Source organism: Petaurus breviceps, unplaced genomic scaffold (genome assembly GCF_028583685.1).
Source record: "Petaurus breviceps papuanus isolate PSGF00001 unplaced genomic scaffold, PetGlider_PUasm1.0 551, whole genome shotgun sequence".
Classification (NCBI taxonomy): domain Eukaryota; kingdom Metazoa; phylum Chordata; class Mammalia; order Diprotodontia; family Petauridae; genus Petaurus; species Petaurus breviceps.
The window spans coordinates 27,401,287-27,425,704 of record NW_027186372.1 but is presented as its reverse complement, the minus strand read 5'-3'; the positions used below and the strand labels follow the sequence as shown (position 1 = coordinate 27,425,704).

At 36.6% G+C, this 24,418-nt stretch overlaps 1 long non-coding RNA gene across 2 annotated transcripts in view; it reads right to left on the bottom strand.

Annotated features, from left to right (window-relative positions):
• The window catches only part of LOC138172556 (uncharacterized), a 50,303-nt gene that overhangs the window by 11,240 nt on the left and 14,645 nt on the right, over positions 1-24,418 (bottom strand). Inside the window, exon 2 of one of the 2 annotated variants that reach the window (XR_011171152.1) lies at positions 12,076-12,154. The exons of the other annotated variant lie outside the window; for it this stretch is intronic. This is a non-coding gene — a long non-coding RNA (uncharacterized lncRNA). The remainder of the gene's footprint in view (positions 1-12,075; positions 12,155-24,418) is intronic. 2 annotated transcript variants of the gene reach the window in all.

Below are 24,418 nucleotides of genomic sequence, written 5' to 3'. Positions count from 1 at the left end.
AAAGCAGAAGGTGACCGCCCCTTTTATGGTGATGATTCTCAGATCTAACCTCTCTCCACCTCTTGTCTGTCTTCCCCCTTTATTTCTTAGATGTCTCAAACTGGATATCCTGTAGACATCTCAAACTCAACCTGTCCAAAAGAGAGCATATTAGCTTTCCCTCCAATCCTTTTCTTCTTCCCAACTTTTCTATTACCATCCAGGGCATCATTATTTTCCCAGTCATCAAGCCGGCAGGCTCAAAGCTGACAGTGCTATAGGATGGTCTCAGTCAGAACAAGCTGTGCCCTACTCCTGACTGACAAACAGCTATGTGATGTCAGTCAAGTTATTTAACCACTTAGTACTACAGAGGACTTCTTTAGATTCTATATTATATCCAACTTGCCAGTCTGCATTGATTAAAGAGGGAGTTTCCTGACTAGGAGTTCCCTATGTGAGTGAGCTCATGTCTGGTACAAAATAGAACAGAAGAAAAGAGATTAGTACTCCATTAGACAATCATCTCTCCTTTTAAATTGTCAAGGAAAATGTTAATAAGTCCTAGTATTGAGGCTTATTTGAAAGATCTTATATGTTGCTATAAATTACCAGAGATATGATTTATTTCACTGTATCTACAATTTTATTTTCAGGGTGGGTATTTCCCTTTATTGAACTCAAATCCAGTCTCAGACACCTACTGGCTGTGTGGCCATGGGCAAGTCACTTAACCCAGTTTGTCTCAGTTCCTCATCTATTAAATGAGCTGGCGAAGGAAATGGCAAACCACTCTAATATCTCTGCCAAGAAAACCCCAAAAATGTGCTTAGAAGAGTTGGATGTGACTGAAACGACTGAACAGCAACAATTTCCTTTACTGATGTAGATTATAACCTCATCATGTCTGAGTCAATAATTTCATGAGTCACTGTAACCAAAACCAAAGCAAACTGAACAGAAAATTAAAAATAAAATAAAATTCCAGACACCAAAACCAAAACCATCCTCTAGTGTTTGGCTTTTGATTCTGAATCTTTTAGCATTTGGATAAAATGGTCCTAGCAATAGACAAAATCTGTCAGTGGGTCCACACCAAAGCCCTCATATATTGTGAGGACGTACTGGAGTATTTGCTCTGCTGAATGAGACTGCCAAACCCTAGGACCATTTTTACCCCATAATGAGGCCTCAGAGAAGCACTTGAATGGAGGAGAGGGAAAATAAAGGGGGACATGCAACCCTTAGCAAGTCTGTCTTCAGTTAAAAGCTGGCTGAGTTTTTACAGGTACTTGAGGTTTCACACATATTGTAGCTGTCAGGGTGATTCAGGATTCTGGGAAAGAATATTTCCACTTTTATTTGTTATTTGCTTTGCAAAGCTCTGCCTTTATGAGTATATATTTCTGGGGTTTTATTGCCATCATAGTTCCCCTCCATAGGATTTCACTTTATGCTTCAGAATCCTAGAAAGGCCCCTTGGAACTTGGTACATACTTGATTATTTTTATATGAGTGAAGTGTGTGTGTAGTGTGTGTGTGTGTGTGTGTGTGTGTGTGTGTGTGTTGTGCAAGTGTCTGTTTGTGTCTGTATGTGCTTAAATCCTAACTTACCCTGATGAGGTGATGAATCTTTTCATGTAATCCTGGAGATTAGATTAAATAGAACAGCATGTTTGTCACTGTAAATCAGAGGCCTTGAATGACAGCAATGAAAATTATCATTAAAAAATAAATAGAAAAAGAGTATGAACTCCAACCAAGAAGAAGCAACACAAAGTTGCATATCTGATGCCTATCCCCATATGTACAGTGGTCAGGGGAATCAGAGAGCACGTATACCTAAGTGTGATTGCAATTAATTTTAGGAGACATACTCACATAATCAGGGCCTTCCCTATGGATAAAGATAAAATTAACATCAGGGGCTGCTGTCAAGGAGAAAATAAATCACTAAAGAAAAGTATAGAGTTGGAGGAGTGTGATGGGAGTGGAAAAAATCTCAGAAGCTTTGTCTTTGCCGTGGTGCGCATTTTGTGGGCTGATGGTTCCCTTGGTGGCTTCACTCCATCACTGCCTAGCATGAGCAAGATAGCAGGTGAATGCTGGTAAATATTTAACAATCAGCTGGGGGGGGGGCAGTATGCATGACACACTTTAAAATTTTATCTGCCATTATTAACATTTTCTCCATCACTTTCTTAAAGCTAGTTAATCAACAAAACAATAAATTAAGCCCTGATTTGTAACATCTGCTGATTTCTGAGGCCTAAATGCTAACACTGAAAGTTTAACAATCAATTCTCCTATTGGAACTGGTTTTTGTGCACCCTTGATAAGACTTTCTGCCCCAAGTCCATTACAATGCCTCCAATTCACCACAGCCTCCTGATGATATTACTTATAATGACACTTGTAATTCAATACTGTTGAACAAGAATTCATACCTGAATGCAGTAGAAAGAGGCCTGGATATGGAGTCAATATCCAAGTAGACTTGGATCTGAATACTATCTTTGTCAATTGTTCCTCATATGATCTTCGTTAAGTCACTTTCCTTCTACATCTAATCATCCTTAGCTTTAAAATGAAGATGGTAGACAAAATTTTCCCTAAGGTCTCTTTCCTTCCAGAATTAACTATCTTATGAAGAGACTGCTTCTCCTTTATATAAAAGTGAATGAAAAAAAAATGATTGACCCGCATAGTTATTCAAAGAAGTAAGCACTGAAGAGTATTTTGGAATTAATACAAGATTAATGCAATATCCCACCTCAACTTCATCTCCATCTTTGTGCAATTGCTTATCATAACTCTGACCCAAAGTATATGCAGTCCATAAAAATTCCCTGGTCAGTAGATGGTTTGGTAGATACCTTTTGACTTGCTACCAGGAAGACATCAGTTCAAATCCACTCACCAGCTTCATGACTCTGGGTATGGCACCATCTCTCAACGTCAGTTGTCCTCTTCCATAAAATGAAGGGGAGGGGAAATATTTAGACTAGATGGTCTTTCCCTACTCTAAATCCATGACCTTTGATGTGCAGTTCATTTGTAAAAATCTTTCATTTCATCCTTCAAAACTGAACAACTAGTTGCAGATATTTTCCTCTAGCTACCTAGTGAATAGTTCCCCTTTCTGCCTCTCTATCATTCTAGATAGCACAAGAGAAAGCATGACATGTTGGATAAAGAGGCCAGCTCAGAAGCAGAAATTTCAAAGTTCAAGTAACACCCATGATACATACTAGCTTTGTGACCTTGTATAAATATTTAACCTCCAAGTACCTCTAAATGGCTAAGACTATAAGCTACTTATAGTCTTTATCTGATCTGTTTTGGTAGAGGGATTTCTCTCATCAGAGGTCTCTATGCTAATGAAATCACAAGTTCAGTCAAAGAACAAAACAAAATGATTCAAAGTAGGACCTAAGTTGTCATACTTAGTGCAATTGGAACTTCCATGTCAGGAGCAAAGTCCTCTATCTTTCCCATTTGGTCAAAAGTATGACTTTTACTCAAAGGCACTGGTAAGCCTAGAACAACTAAAACTTGGAACAACCCCTTAAGATCATAAGGTTACATCTGGGGTTGGCCCAACAATGGAAATCAGAACTACTTGAATAAAGAATCTTGGTCAAGGGCAATCTGGCCTACAGATGATTGTTTCACAAAAGCCTATTTTGGTGTGTTGGTTGCCTTGCTTCTTTACTTTGTCTGTCTGATATATTCACTCCTCATTTCCCTGACCAATTTTTCCCTAAGTAAGAAAACTTTGGTGAACCTACTTTCTACAATATGAATATTGCCTGTTCCAGAGTAGTCTATATGTACAGATCCAAGCCTAATGCCATCCTTATCACCCATCATCAATTTGGTAGTAACAGTGTGATAGAGTGGGAAAAAATGATGTACCTGAAGCCAGAAGAGATCTAGGTTTGTAACCCAACTTTGGCATGCCCTAGCTTTGACAACTCATCCTTCAATTGTCTATATTGAATAATCCCAGAACTGACTTCCTGGGCAAACATTAATATTTTGCCATGAGACTCCAAGGTGTGATGGGCTTTGAAAATCACATATTCTGGTTCATCAGATGCCTGTCTTACATAACTGAGAAGAATATAGGAAGCCCTAAAAAGGTTGAAAAAGCAAAGAAACATTACATAATATCTATAATATTTGATCAAGCTATTTAAATATTTTTATCAGTTTTATACTTCCTATACTATCATTTATATGTTGCTTGATAAAGAATAGGGACTGGATCTATGATTTCCTTAATATAAGGAACTCTCAGGTAGGTACTTTTTCTGAAACTTGGAGAGTTAGCTAGAGAATTGAGAGATTAAATCATTTAGCCTGTCTAGGATCACACAGTCTGTATGTCAAAAAGTCAATCAGGAAGCATTTATTAAATATTGACTATATATCAGGTATCATGCAAAGCATTAAGGGTATAAAGTATGGCCAAAAAATAAAACAAAACAAAACCTGTTCCTAATGTCAAGGAGCTCAAAGTGATGGGGGAGAAAACATGAAAACCATGATGTACATATAAGATAAATACAGTATGAATTGGAGATAATCTCAGAGGGAAGACATTAAAACATATTTAAGAAGAATGATTTGAAAATAAGTTCTGGGTTTGAGGCCATCTCCCTATCCACTATACCATGCTACCTTGCAATAAATCAATAAAAAACATTATTTCTTGGTGCCTGCTCTATAGATAAGGAAAGTGAAGCCTCAAGCAGTTAGAATAATCAACCAAGGAAGCAGCTAATTAACACTCCAAAAGTTCAGATAGTATCTAAAACCCAAAGGCACTTTAGAAATCATCCAGTCCAGATAGAGGAGGAGCAAAGATGAGGGAGAGAAGCCAGGAAGTTGCCTGAGCTCTCCCCAGTTTCCCTCAGAAACAACATTAAATCAAGAGCCTAAAAGAATTCTGGAGTACCAGAATCCACATTAATATGGAGTGAAGCAATTTTTAGCCCAAGATAACTTAGAAGGACTTCAGCAAAGGTCCATCTCACTTGGATAAAAGAGGAGTGCTGCTCAGTGCAGGTGGTGTTCAGACAAACCAGTGGGATGCTCTTAGCCAGAGCACAAATCAGCAATCAAGGCCCCACAGTTCTGACTCAGCAGGTTATTGACACTGAAGACCAGATGTGAGGCCTCTAGTCCTAGCAGAACAGGAGAACTGGTAACCCTGGAACCCAAGGTACACAACAGGCATGACTAGGCCAGGCCACCCTGGCTCAGTGGGCAGGCTGGCACCCCACAGGCCCTGGTGCAGAAAACCCATAACCAGGCTCCTGGCCACTAGACTCCCAAGAAGCTTGGGAGAGTGTCCCCTGTATCCCAGAGGCAAAACTTAATTCCAAAACAAAATGAGCAAAAAACAAAAAAGAGCATTGACCATAGAAAACCACTTTGGCAACAGGGAAGATCAAAACACAAATGCAGAAGAGGACAATGGCATCAAAATGCCTTCATATGAAGACTCAAAGGGGAATATGAATTGTTCTGAAGCCCAAAAAGTCTTCTTGGAAGAGCTCAAAAAGAATTTAAAAAATCAAATAAGAGAGGTAAGAGGAAAATCAGGAAAAGAAGTGAGAGTTATGTAAGACAATTATGAAAAAAAAGAGTCTACAGCTTGGAAAAGGAAGCACAAAAATATACTGAAGAAAACACCTCCTTAAAACATAGACTTGACCAACTGGAGAAAAAATCCACTGAAGAAAACATTCCCTTTAAAAGTAAAATTGATCAGATGGAAAGAGGTACAAAAACTAACTGAAGAAAACAATTCCTTAAAAATTAGATTGGGCAAGTAGAAGCTAATGACTCCATGAGATATCAAGAATAAATCAAAATAAAATAAGGAAAACATAAAAGAAAGTTTAAAATACACATTGGAAAAACAACTGACCTGAAAATAGATGTGGAAGAGAAAACTTAAGAATTATCAGACTACCTGAAAGCCAAAAAAAAAAAAAAAGAGTTGGACAGCACCTTTCAAAAAATTATTAAGGAAAACTGTCCTGGTATCCTAAAAACAGAGGGTAAAATAGTCACTAAAACAATCCACTGATCACCTCCTGAAAAAGATCCCAAATGAAAACCCCAAGGAATATTGTACCCAGATTCCAGAATTATCAGGTCAAGGAGAAAATACTGCAACCATCCAGAAAGAAATAATTCAAGTATCAAGTAGCCTCAGTCAGGATTGAACAGGATTTAGTAGCTTCTACACATTAATGATCAGAGGGCTTGGAATAAATTATTCTGAAGGGCAAAAGAGATTTGATTTCAACCAAGAATCAACTACCCAGGAAAACAGCATAATCTTTCAGGGGAAAAGATGGATAATCAATGAAATAGGGACTTTCAAACTTTTCTTCTGAAAAGACCAGAGCTGAACACAACATTTGATATTCAAATACACAACTCAGATGAAGCATAAAAAGATAAAGAGGAAGAAAGCAACAGCAACATTTTATTTAATAAGATTAAACAGTTCACATCCCTACATGAGAATACAATAATTGTGACTCTTAAGAACTGTATCTCTATTATGGTAGTTAAAAGGATTGTATCTGGAGAAGAGGAAAGGAGGTGGCAGAATGGAGTGAATTATATCGCACCAAAAGGTTGAAAAATCTTTTATAGTAGAGGGACGGAAGGGAGGGGTTGAGCATTATTTTCATCAAATTTGGCGCAAAGAGGGAGCAACATACACAATCTGTTGGATATAGAAATTTATCTTACACTATAGAGAAGTAGAAGAGGAAAGGAGAATGAAAATGTTGGGGGTTTATAGAAAAGAGGGGCACATTTGGGGAGGCTGTGGTCAGAAGTCAAACACTGGTAAAAAAGGGACAGGGTGAAAAGAGAGAGAAAAGTATAAGGGGAGAGGGGTAGGAAGGAGGGAAATCCAGTGTGCAGTCATAACTGTGCAAGTGAATGGGATGAACTATCCTATTAAATGGAAGGAATAGCAGAGTATCATAAAAACAAAAACAGAATTCCATAATATGTTGTCTACAAGAAACACATTTGAAGCAGAGAGATTCAAAAAGAGGAAATGTAAAAGGCTGGAGTAGAATCTATTTTCCTTCAACTGAAGTTAAAAAAATAAAAGCAGGGTAGCAATTCCAATCTCAGACAAAAAATAGGTCTAATTAAGAGACAAGTAAAGAAACTACATCTTTCTAAAAGGTACCATAGACAATAAAGTAATATCAATAATAAACATATATGTACCAAGTGGTACAGCACCAAAATTCTTAGAGGAGAAGTTTATTGAGTTACAGGCAGAAATAGACAGCAAAACTGTACTAGTGGGGGACCTCAAAATCCCCCTTTCAGAACTAGATAGATTCAACCACAAAATAACCAAGAAGGAAGATAAGAAAGTGAATAAAATTTTTAAAAAGTGATATGATAGAACTCAGGAGAAAATTGGATGGGAATAGAAAGGAATATACCTTGTCCTCAGTGGTACATGGCACCTACACAAAAATTCACCATGAGCCAGGGCATAGAAACCTCATGATCAAATGTGGAAAAAAAAAACAATAACAACATTCTTTTCAGATCATGATGCAATAAAAATTATGTGTAATGAAGGTCCATGGAAAGATAGATTAAAAATTAATTGGAAATGAAATAATCTAATCCTAAAGAATGAGTGGGTCAAGCAACAAATCATAGAAAAAAAACAATAATTTCATCAAAAAGAACAACAATAATGAGGAAAACATCAAAATTCATGGGATGCAGCCAAAACAGTTCTTAGGGGGAAACTTTGTATCTCTAATTGCTTATGTGAATAAAATAGAGAAAGACCAGATCAACAAATTGAGTATGCAATTAAAAATCTGGAAAAAGAATAAATTAAACATCTTCAGTTCAGTACCAAATTAGAAATTCTGACAAATCAAAGGAGAGATTAATAAAATTTAAAACAAGAAAGTTATTGAATGAATAAATAAAACTGAGAGCTGGTTTTATGTGAAAATCAATAAAATAAATAAACCTTTCATTGGTTTGATTAAAATAAAAAGAAATTACCAATATCAAAAATGAAATGATTGAATTTACCACCAAATTAAGAGGAAATTAAAACAATAATTAGGAGCTATCATGTCCAATTGTATGACAAAGTGAAATGAATGGTTATAAAAATGTAAGTTTCCCAAATTAACAGAAGAGGAAATAAAATAATTAACCTCATTAAAAAAAAAAGAAATCGAACAAGTCATCAATGAACTCACTAAGAATAATTTTGCAGGGTCACATGGATTTACAAGTCAATTCTACTAAACATTTAAAGAACGATTAATTCCAGTACTATACACACCATTTCCCAAAATAAGCAAGGAGGGAATTCTATCAAATTCCTTTTATGATAAAAATGTGTTGCTTATACCTAAACCAGGAAGATCTAAAACAGAGAAAGAAAATTATAGACCAGATTCCCTCATAAATAATGTGCAAAATTTTAAGTAAAACTTTTGCAAAAAAGTTACAGCAATTTATCATGAGGTTAATACACTATGACCAGGTAGAATTTATATCAGGAATGCAGGACTGGTTCAATATTAGGAAAACTATTAGCATAATTGCCCATGTCAATAAAAAACAAGAAGAAATCATATGATTATCTCAGTTGATGCAGAAGAAGCTTTTGACAAAATAGAGCAACCATTCCTATTAAAAACACTGGAGAAATAGAAATAAATGGAACTTTCCTTAAAATGATAAGTAGTGTCTATCTAAAACCATGAACAAACATTACCTCTAATGGGGATGAGCAAGAAGCTTTCCCAAAAAATCAAGCGTGAACTGAGGATGCCCATTATCACTGCTATTATTCAAAATTATGCTAGAAATGTTAGCTTTAGCAATGAGAGGAAAAGGAACTTGAAGGAATTAGAATAGGCAATAAGGAAATAAAACTAGTACTCTGCAGAGCCTATGATCCTAGAAAATAAACAACAAAACTACTTGAAAAAATTAACAACTTTAGCAAAGCTGCAAGATATAAAATTAACCTACATAAATCATCAGCATTTCTCTATATTACCAAAAAACAAAAGTCCAGCAGCAAGAGATAGAAAGAGAAATTCCATTTAAAATAACTGTTGATAATATAAAATATTAGGGAGTTTACCTGGCAAGACAAGCCAAGAACTATATGAATAAAATAAAAAAAAAAAAACGCTTTTCACACAAATAAGGTCAAATCTAAACAACTGTGAAAATAATAATTGCTCATGGGTAGGCCAAGATAATATAATAAAAATGACAATTTTACCTAAATTAATTTACTCATTCAGTTCCATACCAACCAAAATACCAAAATATTAGTTTATTGAGCTAGAAAAAATAATAACAAATTCAATCTGGAAGAACAAAAGGCCAAGAATATCAAGGCAATTAATGAAAAAAATGCAAAGGATGAAAAGGTGACCTAGCTGTGTGAGATCTAAAACTATATTACAAAGTAGCAATCATCAAAGCCACTTGGTACTGGCTGAGAAATAGAGTGGTAGATTGTCAGAATAGATTAAGTACGCAAAACACAGTAGCAAATTATTATAGTAGTCTAGTGTTTAATAAGCCAAAGACTATGGTTTCTGGGATATAAACTCACTATTTGATGAAAACTGATGGGAAAACTAGAAAATAGTATGGCAGAAACTAGACAATGACTAATATCTTACACCCTGTACCAAGATACGGTTAAAATGGGTAAAAGATTTAGACATAAAGGGTGATACTATAAAGAATTTAGGACAGCAAAGTACAATTTACTGGTTAGAACAAAGAGAGAGAGAATATTATGTTAGGCAAAATGGATAATTTGGATTACATTAAATTAAAAAGCTTTTGAACAAATAAAACCAATGCAACCAAGATTAGAAGCAAAGCAGAAAACTGGTTTACAATCAGTGTTTCTGAAAAAGGCCTTGTTACTAAAGTATACAGAGAACTGCATCAAATTTATAAGAATATAAGTCATTCCCCAATTGAAAAATGGTCAAAGAATATGTTTTCAGTTTTCCGATGAAGAAATTAAAGCTATCTATAATCAAATAAAATGCTCTAAATCATTATTGATTAGAGAAATGCAAATTAAAACAACTCTGAGGTACCACTTCATACCTATCAGATTGGCTAACATGAGAAAAAGGGAAAATGATTAATATAGAAGATGTGGAAAAATTAGAACACTAAGGTATTGTAGGTAGAATTGTAAACTGATCCAAACATTCTGGAGATCAATATGGAACTATACCTAAAGGTTTATAAAATGGTGAATATGCTTTGATTCAGCACTAGCACTGCTAGGTCTGTATCCCAAAGAGATCATAAAAAAATGGCAAAGAGCTCACATATACAAATATATTTATAGCAGCTCTTTTTGTGTTGGCAAAGAATTAGAAATTAAGGGGATGCCTATCAATTGGGGAATGGCCGAACAAGTTGTGATATGTGAATGTAGTGGCATAGTATTTTGCTATAAGAAATAGTGAACAGGACAGAACCCACAAAGTGACAGAAACAAATCTCCACCTGAAGGCAGCCCGGCAGGTCTACAGGAAGGGTCCATTGCAGCATTCTGGGAGCTGAGCCCAGCCCTGAGTGAGCCTGTGGTTTTAGCCTCAGGGTGGCCCCAACCAGCAGTGGCTTACGAGGACTTTTGAAGAGTGGATCACCAGCAGAATTATCAACCCATAAATGCCAAAGACAAAGTAAAAGGACAGTGTGGAACTCTGTTGGAACTGGGGGACCAAGAGCGTGGTCTGGCCCCTACCCCCAGGGCAAGAAGGTGAGAAGTGGTGGGAGTGCTGCAGGCATGCAGCCACCTCCACATAGCTGTTTCAGAGCTCCGGGCCTGCAGACCACAAGGGGACCAAGTGAACATTCAGAGGGTAATCACTCTTATTTTAACCTACTTGGATCTGGATCCCTGTCTTGAATGGAGGTCTTAAGGTGTGTGACCAGTGAGCCAGAGCTTGTGGGGGCTGTAGACAGGGCATCCAACTAATAGCTCTGACATCTGTGAAAACCCCAGCGATTTGGGACAAAGCTCTCCTCTCTGGAAGCAGAGTTCTACTGTGGAAAAGTGCTCAAAATTCAAATAATTGAGTGGCAACATAAGCAAGCAAAGGAAGCACAGCAATGAAAACTTAGATTCCTTTTTTGGGGAAAAAACAGAACAAAGCATGGAATGGGAGGAAGGCAATGAAGTCAGAACTCCTGCACCAAAAGCTTCCAAGAAAAATATGAATTGGTTACAGGTCATGGAGAAGCTCAAGAAGGATTTTGAAAACCAAGTAAGAGAAGTGGAGAAAAAATTAGGAAGAAAAATGAGAATGATGTAAGAAAATCATGAAAAGCAAGCTAATAACCTGACTGAAGAAAATGATACCTTAAAAATAGACTAACTCAAATGGCAAAAGAGGCCCAAAAAGCCAATGAGGAGAATGCCTTAAAAAGCTGAATTTGCCAGATGGAAAAAGAATTTCAAAAGCTCACTGAAGAGAATAATTCCTTTAGAATTAGATTGGAGTAAATGGAAGCTAACGACTTTATGAAAAATCAAGATACTATTAAACAGATCCAAACAAATGAAAAAATAGAAAGTAATTTGAAATATTTCATTGAAAAAACCACTGACCTGGAAAATAGATCCAGGAGAGTTAATTTAAAAATTATTGGACTACCTGAAAGCCATGATCAAAAAAGGAACCTAGAAATCATCCTTCAAGATGTTTTCAAGGAAAATTGCCCTGACATTTTAGAACCAGAGGGCACAATAGAAATTGAAAGAATTCACTGATCTCCTCTTGAAAAATATACCAAAAAGAAAACTCCTAGGAATATTATAGCCAAGTTCCAGAGTTCCCAGATAAAGGAGAAAATATTACAAGTAGCCAAGATGAAACAATTTGAATATTGTAGAAATACAATTAGGATAACATAAGATCTAGGAGCTTCTATATTAAAGCATCAAAGAGCTTGGAATATGATATTCCAGAGGTCAAAGGAGCTAGGATTAAAACCAAGGATTACCTGAACAGCAAAACTGAATATCATGTTTCAGGGGAAAATATGGTCATTCAATGGAATAGAAGACTTTCAAGCATTCTTGCTGAAAAAAAAAACCAGAGTTGAATAGAAAATTTGATATTCAAATACAAGAAGCAAGAGAAGCATGAAAAGGTAAACAGGGAAAAGAAATCATAAGGAACTTATCAGAGTTGAACTATTTACATTCCTACATGGAAAACCAATAATTCTAACTTATGAAACTTTTCTCAGCATGAGGATAGTTGAAGGGAATATAAATGTATTTATATATGTGTTTGTGTGTGTACATATATATATATATATGTCTATATAGGAGGGTATATGTGCATATGAATATATATGTGAGTGTGTATATATGTGTGTGTGTGTGTGTCTACAGGTATACATAGACTGAGTTCACAGGATCAATTAAATAGGAAGGTATGATATTTAAAAAATAAAATTAAGAGATGAGAGAGGAATGAGGAGATAGGGAGAAACAGAATAGGGTAAATTATCCCACATAAAAGAAGCAAGGGAAAACTGTTACAATGGAGGGGAAGAACAGGAAGGCAAAAGGGAATGAGTCAATGTTACTCTCATTGAATTTGGTTTAAGGATGGAATAATGTGCAGACTAAATTGGGTATCTTACCCTACAGGAAACTAGGGGAGAAAGGGATAAGAGGGGGGACGATAGAAGAGAGGGCAGATTGGGGGGAAGGGTAGTGATAAGCACACACTTTTGAAAAGGGCAGGGTCAAAGTAGAAAATAGAACAAGTGGGGGGCAGGATATGATGGAGGGAAATATAGTCAGTGTTTCACAATGTATCCACTATGGAAATATTTGGCATAACTACACATGTACAACCTATATGGAATTGTTTATCTTCCCAGTAAGGGTGGGTGATGAAGGAAGAAGTGAAAGAATCTGGAATTCATAGTTTTAAAATCAAATATTAAAAAAATTTATTGTCATTTTTACATGCAACTGGGAAATAAGATATACAGGCACTGGGTTATGGGGATCCATCTTGTACCACTAGAAACTCAGAGAGGCGATAGGGAAGATATAGGAGAGAGAAGATTGGGGGATGGGGTATTCAATGGGATCACTGTTTTGGGGTGGTGGGTAGGGGAAGGATGGGGAGAAAATTGGTAACTCAAAATCTTGTGGAAATGAATGTTGTAAACTAAAAGTAAACATAAAATGAATTTTAAAAAAGAAATGATGAGCAGGCAGATTTCAGGAAAACTTGGAAAAAAAAACTTACATGAGTAAAGTGAGCAGAACCAGAAGACATTGTACACAGTAACAGCAACATTATGCTGTGATCAACCATGATTGACTTAGCTTTTCTCAGCAATATGATTCAAGAAAATTCCAAAAGACTCATGAAGGAAAATGCTATTGACATCTAGAGAAAGAACTATGGAATCTGAATGCCGATCAAAGCATGCTTATTGTACAATTTTCTGTTGTTTTAGGAGTTCTGTGCCTTCTCCCATTTTTTTCTGATTCTTCTTTCACAACATGAATAATGTGAAAATATGTTTACATGATTGTACACATATAAAGTATATTAGATTACTTGCCATCCTATGGAGGAGGAGTGTGAGGAAGGGAGAAAACATTTAAAACTCAAAGTCTTGTTAAAATGAATGTTGAAAATTATCATTACATGAATTGGAAAAAAATACTATTGATAAAAAAAGAAATTATCTAGATGATGTAAGTTTCACTGATCCTTTTAACTTCACCAGTTTACCATTTCTTACAGTTTTCCAAAGGTTTCTTCTGAAATATTATCAAGAAAAAGGGTCAATGATATGTAAAATGGTGCAATAGATTCCTTGGAGCCTAGGGAAATCATCCCATGGAACCATAGCTTTCTTCTGGGTGCCTTGTGTGGAATGTGAAATCAGTCCCAGGAGAGATATATAGTGGCAAGGCTAACCAAATGGTGCACATGGTTCTCCTGCTTGCCTATAACCCCCAAGAAAACCAGTGTGCCCCATCAAGAGTTAGAGCAGGCATCATCCCATGGGGTTGCTGTGGAATCTCTGGCAAAACCTAGATGAGAGGAAGCCCTTTGAGTCAGGATGGCAGTGGATGGTTTAAAGCATATAGCACTCACAATTTGAAAGTGACCATTGTGGGAAACTGAAGCTTGTACCTGAGAAAATGACTGCAGTCATCATTATTTACCATTTGGTGAATGCCCATAACAGCATCGGCAGGAATCAAAACAATTGGACATGTGGAAAGAGCCCTGACTCTGGAATCAAAGGATAGAAGTTCAAATTCCATTTTCATCATAACAGCCTGCATGAACTTATCTTAAAATGTCATATTTTCTGGGTCTCAGTTTCTTCCTTTGTAAAATTCTGGAAGTGCATTAGGTGGTTTCTGTGATTCTTTCTCACTTTACAGCTATACTTCTATGATCTTATACATGAAAGTATAGGGTATATCATTTATAATAAATACAATATTCAAAAATTTATAAACAATATATCATAATGGTGTTACAGTGAATAGAATGTCACACCTGAAGTCATAAAAATTCATCTTTCTATGTTCAAATCTGGCCTCAGACACTTATAGCTGTGTAACCCTGGGCAAGTCACTTAACCTTGCTTTTCTCGGTTTGCTTATCTTTCAAATGAGTTGGAGAAGGAATTGGTAAACCACTCCTGTATCTTTGCCAATGTAGAAAACACAACTGAAATGTTAGAACAAAAATAACAACATAGAGTGCTTAAAATTTCGAAAGTATTTTCTAAACTTCTATGTGACTATGATATGGGATCATTCTTATCTCTCTTTTAAATGCACAGTGTTCAAAACACAGCAAGCTTAGAATCCATGTAATTTTAGAAGAAAGGGGCTTCACAGTCATCTAGATGTATTTCAGTTTTGAGGGGTGTGGCTGGTAAAAAAAAAGGAGGGCCAGAGAGGGCAAGTGAGGTACCCAAAGTCATGCAACTACTTAGAATTGAGACTAGTAGACAGATCTACACAATGCCACACCACTACATGTTCCGCCATACCAAACTACCTGGTTAGACCAGAGATCTGGAAAATTATCTTTAATTCTAGATGTTACATTTAAAATATACATATGTATACACCTACATGTATATATATATATATGTATATTTTTATATACACACATACACATGTGTATGCATCTGTTCAGAGGATAATTGGTGAGGAGGAAAATACTCTGGAGTCCATATTGTTGGAGCATTTGTTTAAAGGACTGAGGTATCTCTAGCTCTAAATTATATGAAAATGAGAAACCCCCAGGAAGAAGAGACTGGAAATGGAGACTTCTTTAGTAGGAAGAGCAGAAGAGTCTATAGGTTTTGAAGCATTTAAAGGCATATGGGAGAAGGAAGAGGTTTTGTTTATTTTGCTTCAGAAGACAATTGTGAGTAATTGGTAGAAGTTATAGGGAGCCATGTTTTGATTCAACTTAAACAAGTAGAGCCTTCTAGCATTGGAAAGAGCTTCTCATGTTAACTAGAGGTTTTCAATAAAAGCTCGGGCATCAACTAGCCAAGATGGTTATTGAAGTTCTTACCCCAGAAGGGAGATGAGAGTAAATTATGCTTATAATTGCTTCTGATTTTAAAAGTCTATAGACTTTTCAAAAACTATTCAAAATCTCTGTCCTTGGAAAATTGATCTTAGAAGGGCAAAATAGAAAAGAATAGTTTTTTTCCTCATATTTTTCATTTTATATTGGTATTTCTCATATTTATAAATGTCATATATATCATTTATGTGCATAAATATATGGTTTAATATGTATGTGCATGTATAACATATTTCATATATATTCATTAATATACACATTTGGGTATATATATATACACATGAGTATACATATTACACACACATACATACAGTACCATGGTATAGTGTACAAAGGGCTGGACTTGGAATCAGTAAAACCTGAGTTCAGATCTCATCTCTGACATAGACTACCTCTGTGATCCTGGATAAGTCACTTAACCTGACAATATTTCAGGCAACTTTGTAAGTCTATATGTTCTTCAATATTTGCCAAACTATATTAGTACTACTACTAATAATAATGGTGATGATGATGATATCATTTATATAGCACCTACTATGTGCCAGGTATTGCCTAAACGTTTTTTTACAAATATTATAGTTTCCTCATGATGAGTTAAATATATTGATAAAATTGCAGACCCAGTTGTATGTCTAAAGGTCAGGGTGGGTCTTTAACAAAAACAGAATGGGAACTAAGAAATCCATATTCCTACCTACTTTTAAAGATTATTTCTTATAAGGGTGGGAATTTTACTAGAGGTGAGTCAAAGGTTATGATAAAATTGAACATACTTTATGTGCAGGAAAAATTCTGAGGATGATGAGATTTGAGAGATCTTGAGTAGAGGGAAATAGTTATCTAGTGAGAGGCATAGTTGTTCTTGTCAGAAAAAGTAACGTATTGGCAGAAACCTCACCTTCTGGGAATGTGAAAAGTGTGGGGACTCCTATATAATGCCTACGTTTGTCAAATAAGGGGAAAGAAGGCTGGTAAATGCATAGCTGCCTGAACATAGAGCCTACAAGGTTTTATTTAAATAGAGGTATTGGGTTCCAAAGGCATGACTGTTTAAGAATCCATATGAACCCTTGGGTGGGAAGTTTAAATGAGGAGTGAATTGAAGGATGCAGATTAGGATAAAAAGGAATATGGGACAGATGATGTAACTTGCCCTGGCTCATGCTTGACCTTTTAAACAAATGGAAAGGATAAACCTGAAATTAGACGGAAAAGGAAAAAGAATACCAGTAGAGAGTCAGAGGAGGTTGTCTGGTGATCACAACAGTGGAAAAAAGGTCATTTTAGAATGATTTGATGAGAGAGAGGTGAGCAGGGAGGAAACTTAGTGAGAAATAGTAGGCATTTATCTTGAGTCTGAGGCTAGACAGGTTATTTGCCTCTGAGGATGGGGTATAAGGAGAAGGCCTTTGTGTTGTTGTGGAAGAAAAAACAGCAGGATGTGGTAACAGATTGAGTGCAGAGGGGGCATAAATGATTATACTTGCTTCTAGCTGACATAAGAGCAAAGCAGCAGGGTGCAGATTGTATTGTGACCATCTCCTGACCAAGGACAACCAGAAAGCTATGACTGCCACAACAGGGCATCTCTTTCTAAATAAAACAACATATGTGATGATAAACCAACCATTTAAGAAAGGAAAAATTAAAATTAGGTCATAAATTAATGAATTCAATTATGGTCCTTATCTTGTAAATTCGTTTATGGTCTGTAGAAACAGATGCCAGCCTGGAGAGGCTCTGGCTTTTGATTGCGATTAGCTTTCTAAATGTTGACCAAACCTGGACATGAAATAAATCCATTGAAGTTGGCCTTTGGCATGAGACTGAAAACCAGAGAGGGGGTAAAGATAAAAAGGTAGGAAATCAGCCAGAAATAAACAGACTTTCTGTGCTCTTACTAAGGTAAAGGATAACCACAATATCTTCATATTCCCAGATAGGTCCATGTGGTTACTCATGCATCTCTCAGAATAAAGGATGGACATGGAGATGGCAGGTCATATACAACCCATCTATGCCTGCCCATCTTGTGAAACTCTTCTTCAATGTCCTACACAGAGAGACCACCAACTGAGCTGGAACGTTCTTCAGCTTTCTTTTAACATTGTGAAGGTTCCACTGGAGAAGATGAACCATCCATTGGGGTAAATGGTGTCTCGTTTATACCATTTATCCTGTAGAATTCCCTGTCTGTAAAATTTGGCAGCTTTCTCCTTTCCATCATGCTCCACTCCAGGGCTGTTTGGGTTATATCCTCAGTCTCACTTCTTTGGAGGCTGCATTGCTCTTTGAAACATAGCCAGACAAAGACACTGGAAGAATTTTGGCAAACATGATACCACTTAGAAAATCATGATCCAGAGAAAATAAAGAAGAGAATCATTTTCCTTCATTCCAGGACCTATGTGTTTTCATCACATTCTATTTCAGGAAGTGAGTTGGGAGCATAATCTGTTAATGCATGGAGTCACAATTACATTTATAAAGGTTCTTCTCTATACCACAAAGATAATTAAGCTAAGCTAGAATTTACCTTGAAGTCTCCTTTCAGGGAATTTGAGTATGGGTACTTTATTGGAGGATCCCTTATTATTAAACTTCTTACCTGTGGTCTCACAGATTGTGGGGGAGCAATGACTTTTAGAATTCATTATTACACATGCTTGTCAGCATCTGCCACCCTCAGTGAAGAGAATTCAGTCACCAAGCTAATTTAGAATACATACTTTTTAAAGAAAATAACTTTTGTTTTTGGAAAAAAAAGAAAACAACCCACTGGCTTGCTGTGGGGATTAATAGGATGTTTGCAAATATATGAAACTCCTTAGAGAAAATCCCTTATGAGTATATTTTTTTTAAAAAAGACTGATTATTGTTTTTCTTCTTATTAGAATTGCAATCATTTATCCTACTGGGGCATTAACGAATGCCAACTTTCATTGGGAACTTTAAATGAAAAATGATACAGAACTGTGAAATCGCAATTTTAGTTGTATTTCTGTCTTCTCTATAACCGTAAATTGTCACTTTCTGTGTAGCTTCAGCAAAAGCTCAATTTTCAAGTCTTATCAAATTTCCTTACTTGTGATGTACACTCCTTCACAGGTCAGTCAATGAGTAACTTGTGCATCCACATAGTCTCCCTTAAACAACTTCCCTTTTGTTTTCCCTAACTGCTTTAACAGCTTGTGGGCTCCTCATTACTTTTGGGGTGGCTTCTTTTGGAGAATTTTAAGTCTTTGAATCCTGTCTTTGCTCTGAATTCTTGGAAATGTGCTCTCCAAAAATCTAAGGTACCTGTTTTCCTTTGTGCTTTCTTTCTCTTTATCTCAAATTAGGAGATGGAATGGTCCCTTCTTCCCCAGGGTCCTAAATGTTCTCTACCATACTCTTTCCCCACCAGGTTTCACACTTCATCACCAACCACCCTTTTATCTAACCTGTTTCTTTTCACAAAGAGATAACTTCCCTAGTTATATTCCATTCATGGGTCTCATCCAACTAAGTCTCAGAGATGCCTAGGAGATCAAATTTACCTCCTTGCCTTAAAATCTCTAAGCCTTCTTGCTTAATACTCATATTCTATGAACTTATCCTTAGACATCTGAGGCCTTAGGTTTTATCTCTGGCTCCTTCCTTGTGCTTTATGTGTTGAGAACTAACTGCACATGTCTATTGCTTTTCTTCCTCTCACCTTAGAGCTACTTCCTGTAAAATCTACGTCGAGCCTCTCCTCATCCTTATCAATTTGAATCCTTTTTAATGTTGCTAAATTCCAGGTATTTACATTTTTATCTGCCTGAATTTGTTGCACTCCCTCCTTGACCAAGAGACCATCATTCTTGTATTTTAAGCTATGGCCCAGACATTCAAATACCACTCTCTAGCACCATATTCCCAACCATATGTTTAGCTTAAATGCTGAAGATGAGAATTTTCTTTTTAAATCCTCGCCTTTGAGCAACGACAGTGAAGCATCGTATTAGAAATAAGCCTGCTCTTAAAGAGCTCCTTTGCATGTTCTTTTATTTCCTACACAGGCTGTCATAATCCTCAGCAATACTTTGTAGAGTCCTCCTGGCAGTATTAGGGCTGCCCATAGAAGTCACAAGAAGTTGCCTACTTTGTCAATCAGGTTTGACAAGTCTTGGAAGTTCTCCATAATGCCCTGGCTGCATGCATATTCGAGTTAGACAGAAGACCTCTTTGTTGTTGAGGGTATGGTGACAGAGAACTTCCTTGATATTCTTTAACAGAGAGCTGCCAACTCCTACTATGGTCTCTTCTTTCTCTGGCCATCATGGAAGGATCTCTCCCCCAAACACAGAAGGAATGAGGTATTATTTCTTGGGAATGCAAACATCTGCTTCTTCCTCAAGGTGCCTTGGTCCCTGTTTCTTCTACTGAAAGACGCTCATACCTTATTACTTGACTCCAAGTGTACAGTGGTACTTTACTTCTGAGGTTTCTGTTCTAGGTGACATTCTTCCATCTTCCTAACCAGTCAAATGGAAAGAGAACCCAACTTGGAAATAGGACTTGGGCTCCAATCCCAATTTTGCCAAATAAATATATATATATATATATACATAAATATGCATTCAAATGCACATATATGTATAATACATACCCATAACAAATATATGCATGCACATATGTAACTATACCCAGTATATCATATATGTACATGTGTATAATATGTTGTATAATACAGTTATACATATGTGTACACATGTAGCTCACTCAAAGCATTGTGTGCTTCCTATATGTACACTCACACATACACATAAACACAATGCACATGCATGAATATATAGGTTATATTACGTGTTTGTGTATTTTATTGCAGTACATATACATATATATATATGTGTCCATGCCTTGTGTGTACTATGTGTGAATATACATATGCTTGTATATATACACCATGTTGTATATATGTGAGTATGTATACCTATATACACACAAATACATGTGTAATTTTGGTAGATCATTCCACCTCTACTTCTTATTAGGTCAGTGGACGAATGAGAGCGTTGGACTAGATGACCCTCCCAATCCCTTCTGGGACTAAGCTTAGGATTCCTTTTTGCCTCTTTCGATCTCTTTCTTTGTTTCCTATATTCAAGAGCATTTAAAAATTAAAGGAACATTTCATTTTCCTTGATAATTGGGGCAATAATGAAGTTTTTCTTGAGCCTCATTTGCCTTCTTTCCTTGAAACGTGACCAGACGGAGCACAGTTACTCATTTTTTGGCCACAGAAGAAAAATAAATATTGTACATTCTACTTAAGTCACTACAAGTTTTTCATTGCTCTCCATCATTGCTCAAATGATACATTTGGTCTAATCTTTGTGTTGTTGTAACTGTTGTGTTTTTCTTGGAGTTCTTGTGACCAACCTTTGTGGTGACCTTTAACTATTTCAAAGTTTGTGGTGATCTGAGATCTTCAAGGTCATTTTAATTATCTGTTCAACTACTTTTATGGGCCTCAGTTTCCCTATTTATAAAGAGTAAGTGGTTTTCTAAAGTTCTTTACTCTTGTTGCATTCTACATTTATGTGCTGTCATTTGTAACTCCTGACTCTTTTCTATGTGAAGCCATTAGGAATCATTACATTTGTCTTCAAGTATTTGATATTGTCATTGTTGTTTGTCCTTCATTCTTGAAGATTACTATGACATCAAGAAGGTGATGCCTTGATTTGCAAGTGAATTGGATTTAAGTGAGGGAGGACTATGCAAAGTTACCACCCTCACTTTCTCCTCTGGAGCTATTGTGGGGAAGGGGGATTCAATGCATTTTGCTTGAACCCAGAGTTCAGAACTAGGAGCAGGGCATAGAAATTACAGATTTTGGTTTAATGTCAGATGAAAAACTACTTAACAATTAAAGCTATCTCAAAATAGAATGGACTGTGTTAAGGAGTGATAGGTTTCTCTCACTGAAAGTCTTCTAGTCAAATGATGATTTGTTGATATTGTTGATGATATTGTTGAAGGATTCTGTTTCAGATACAGATTGGATTTGATGGATGCTGAGGTCCTTCCAAGACTGAGATTGCAACTAATTATGACATGTGACCTTGACCAACTTTTGTGTGCCTCAATTTCCTCATTTATAAAGTGAGGGTATGGGGCGGCTAGGTGGGTTGGTAAATAGAGCACTGGCCCTGGAGTCAGGAGGACCTGAGTTCAAATTTGGGCTCAGACACTTAACACTTACTAGCCATGTGCCCTTGGGAAAGTCACTTAACCCCAATTGCCCTACCTTCCCCACTCCAAAAAGCAAAAAAACATAATAATAGTAATGTAAAGTGAGAGTGTTTGACTAAATGTTTTCTAACAACCCTTCCAGCTATAAAATTCTGAAATTCTATTTTATTACCTGAATCTCCAGACTGCTTTTTCTATGCAAAACTATTAGCAATGAGTAGCCCATTTTCCATATTTCTAATACATAGTTGATGAATATTATTGTAATATATTTCTTGCTCTAGTTCCCCAAAGGATTTGTCAAAAAGTGAAATCTTTCTGGATTTTAGCACTCCCCTTTAAGTGAATTAACTTATCTGTTGTCAGAATCTCCTGTAATAAACACATCACATTGATTTTCATGCCGTTCAGGGATTCTGCGTAGGCCTCATTCATAATTCACTTTATGAATATTTTTTGAGTAGTAATGTTTGGTATTCTTACCAAATGTTCCCCTAACTCCTTAGTGTTTGGGGCTTCCCCCTCCTCTTTAAAAGGGGGCATTTATTCCGTTGGAGAAGAATAAAGAACATATAAAAATTCTTAAAAAAAAAACAACAAATGAAACTCAAATACTCTTCAGTGTGTGGTACTGATAGAATAAAAACTACCATGTTATTGTTTGAAAAGATTATTCTTGATACCCATGACTTCCTGTTTGGAGGAAAATATGTATATTCCCATGAAGAATGGCAATAAGAAAAAAAAAGCTTGCTAAATTGCTGTTCATTTTCCTAACCTAATGTAGCCAAGGCAGAAGTTGGAGCCAAATGGAACAAAGAGATGAGGAGAAAATGAATATAGGCTATACCCAGTGGTTATGTAAAGTACCAAGACATGCTCTGGGCTTTATCGAGAGAGAGGCAATCATTCGTGCAGCCTCAAAAGAGCCTCTGCCTTTGCAATAAGCTGCAATAAAATTGAGTAATAAAAGTTATACTTGAAAGCTTCTTTAACATCTCATAATTAAACATCATAACTGGAATCCTGGATCTACATCTTGTCTGGCAGTCTAATCTGCATGATTCCCAGTTACCCATGCCAAAACTTTGGATAAGTGAGAATGTGTTAGAGAAGCCAGTGCAAGAATCTAATGGTGTTTGCTAGGGAGTTTATAAAAAAAAAATAAATATAAAAAGCTTCTTTGGTTTTAAAAGGGGCCTCTGAAATCTCATTTAGCTTATAATGTCGACAGCTAGATAAGGAGAGATCAAGGTGGCTGTTGATTGGAACCTAATGATGTGGCTGCAGTGTCCAAAAGGGAGTGTACAAAAATGGTCTGATTGTTCAATCAAATGAGAAGACTATGATCCCTCTGTCAGAGGAACCTTCAGAATGTGAAGCTGACCTCTAGCAACAGTAGTCGATGATCACTGGATTTAGCAGTGGAAGGGGATTTTGTGATGGTGAGATCACACATAGCCAGAGAGCTAGAAGGGGCCTTTGAACTCATCCAGACCAAACCCCTTCATTCTCCATATGAAGAAAGGGAAACCCAGAGAAATTAGCCAGACTAGGATTTGAACCTGGTCTACTCACTTCAAGTCCAAAGCACTTTCTGCTGAATTAAAGTTTTCCTTTAAGACTTCTCACTTTATTGATGAGGAAACAAAGGGCTGAAAGGTCCAGAAACTTATCCAAGTAACACAGGTAGCAAGTAGCAGATTGTAGAAAATATTTACAATGATGATGAGGATGATGATGATGATAAGTAATTAGATTGCACTTTAAGATTTGCAATGTGCCTCATATAAGTTAACTCATTTGATCCTTAAAACAATGCTGTGGGGAAGGTGCAGTTATTATCCCCACCTTACAGATGAGTAAACAGGGGCTTGGGAGAAGTTAAGCATCTTCATGTGTATGTCTTTTGCAACATTTGCTATGATATAACTTAGTAGAAAGAGCACTGGGGATCTGGAGTTAGAGTACCTAGTGGTATAATGGGTAGAGGTCAGGACTTGGAGTCAGAAAGAACCGAGTCTGAGGGTCAGAAGCCCTACTCTCTACCCACTGCCCTACCAGCTGCCTCACATTTGAACTCAGGTCCTCTCACTTTAGCTATGCATTGCTCTTCTACTACGCTTTTATAGAAAGTGTGGGAAAGAGATATAAATATAAAGATGGTAGCACAGAGATTAGAAAGCAGGATAAATAACAAGAATGGTAGGGTTGGATTGGAATTTTCTCTATACTCATGTAACCTTGTTTTATCTCATATATTGTATCTCCTACTAAAATGAGAGCTCCTGGAGGCCAGGAAATGTCTTTTTATCATTGTATATCCTTCTGCCCAATACAGCAGGGGCTTTATAACAGTTTGCTGAATTTTCAGTGAATATTCCTAAGGCTTCTCAGACTTCCTTTCCCCTTTCCAGGAACATCTGACCACTTCAGCAGTCAGCAGTTCTTTACTTTAGACCTGCCATGTCTCTCTCTCTCTCTCTCTCTCTCTCTCTCTCTCTCTCTCTCTCTCT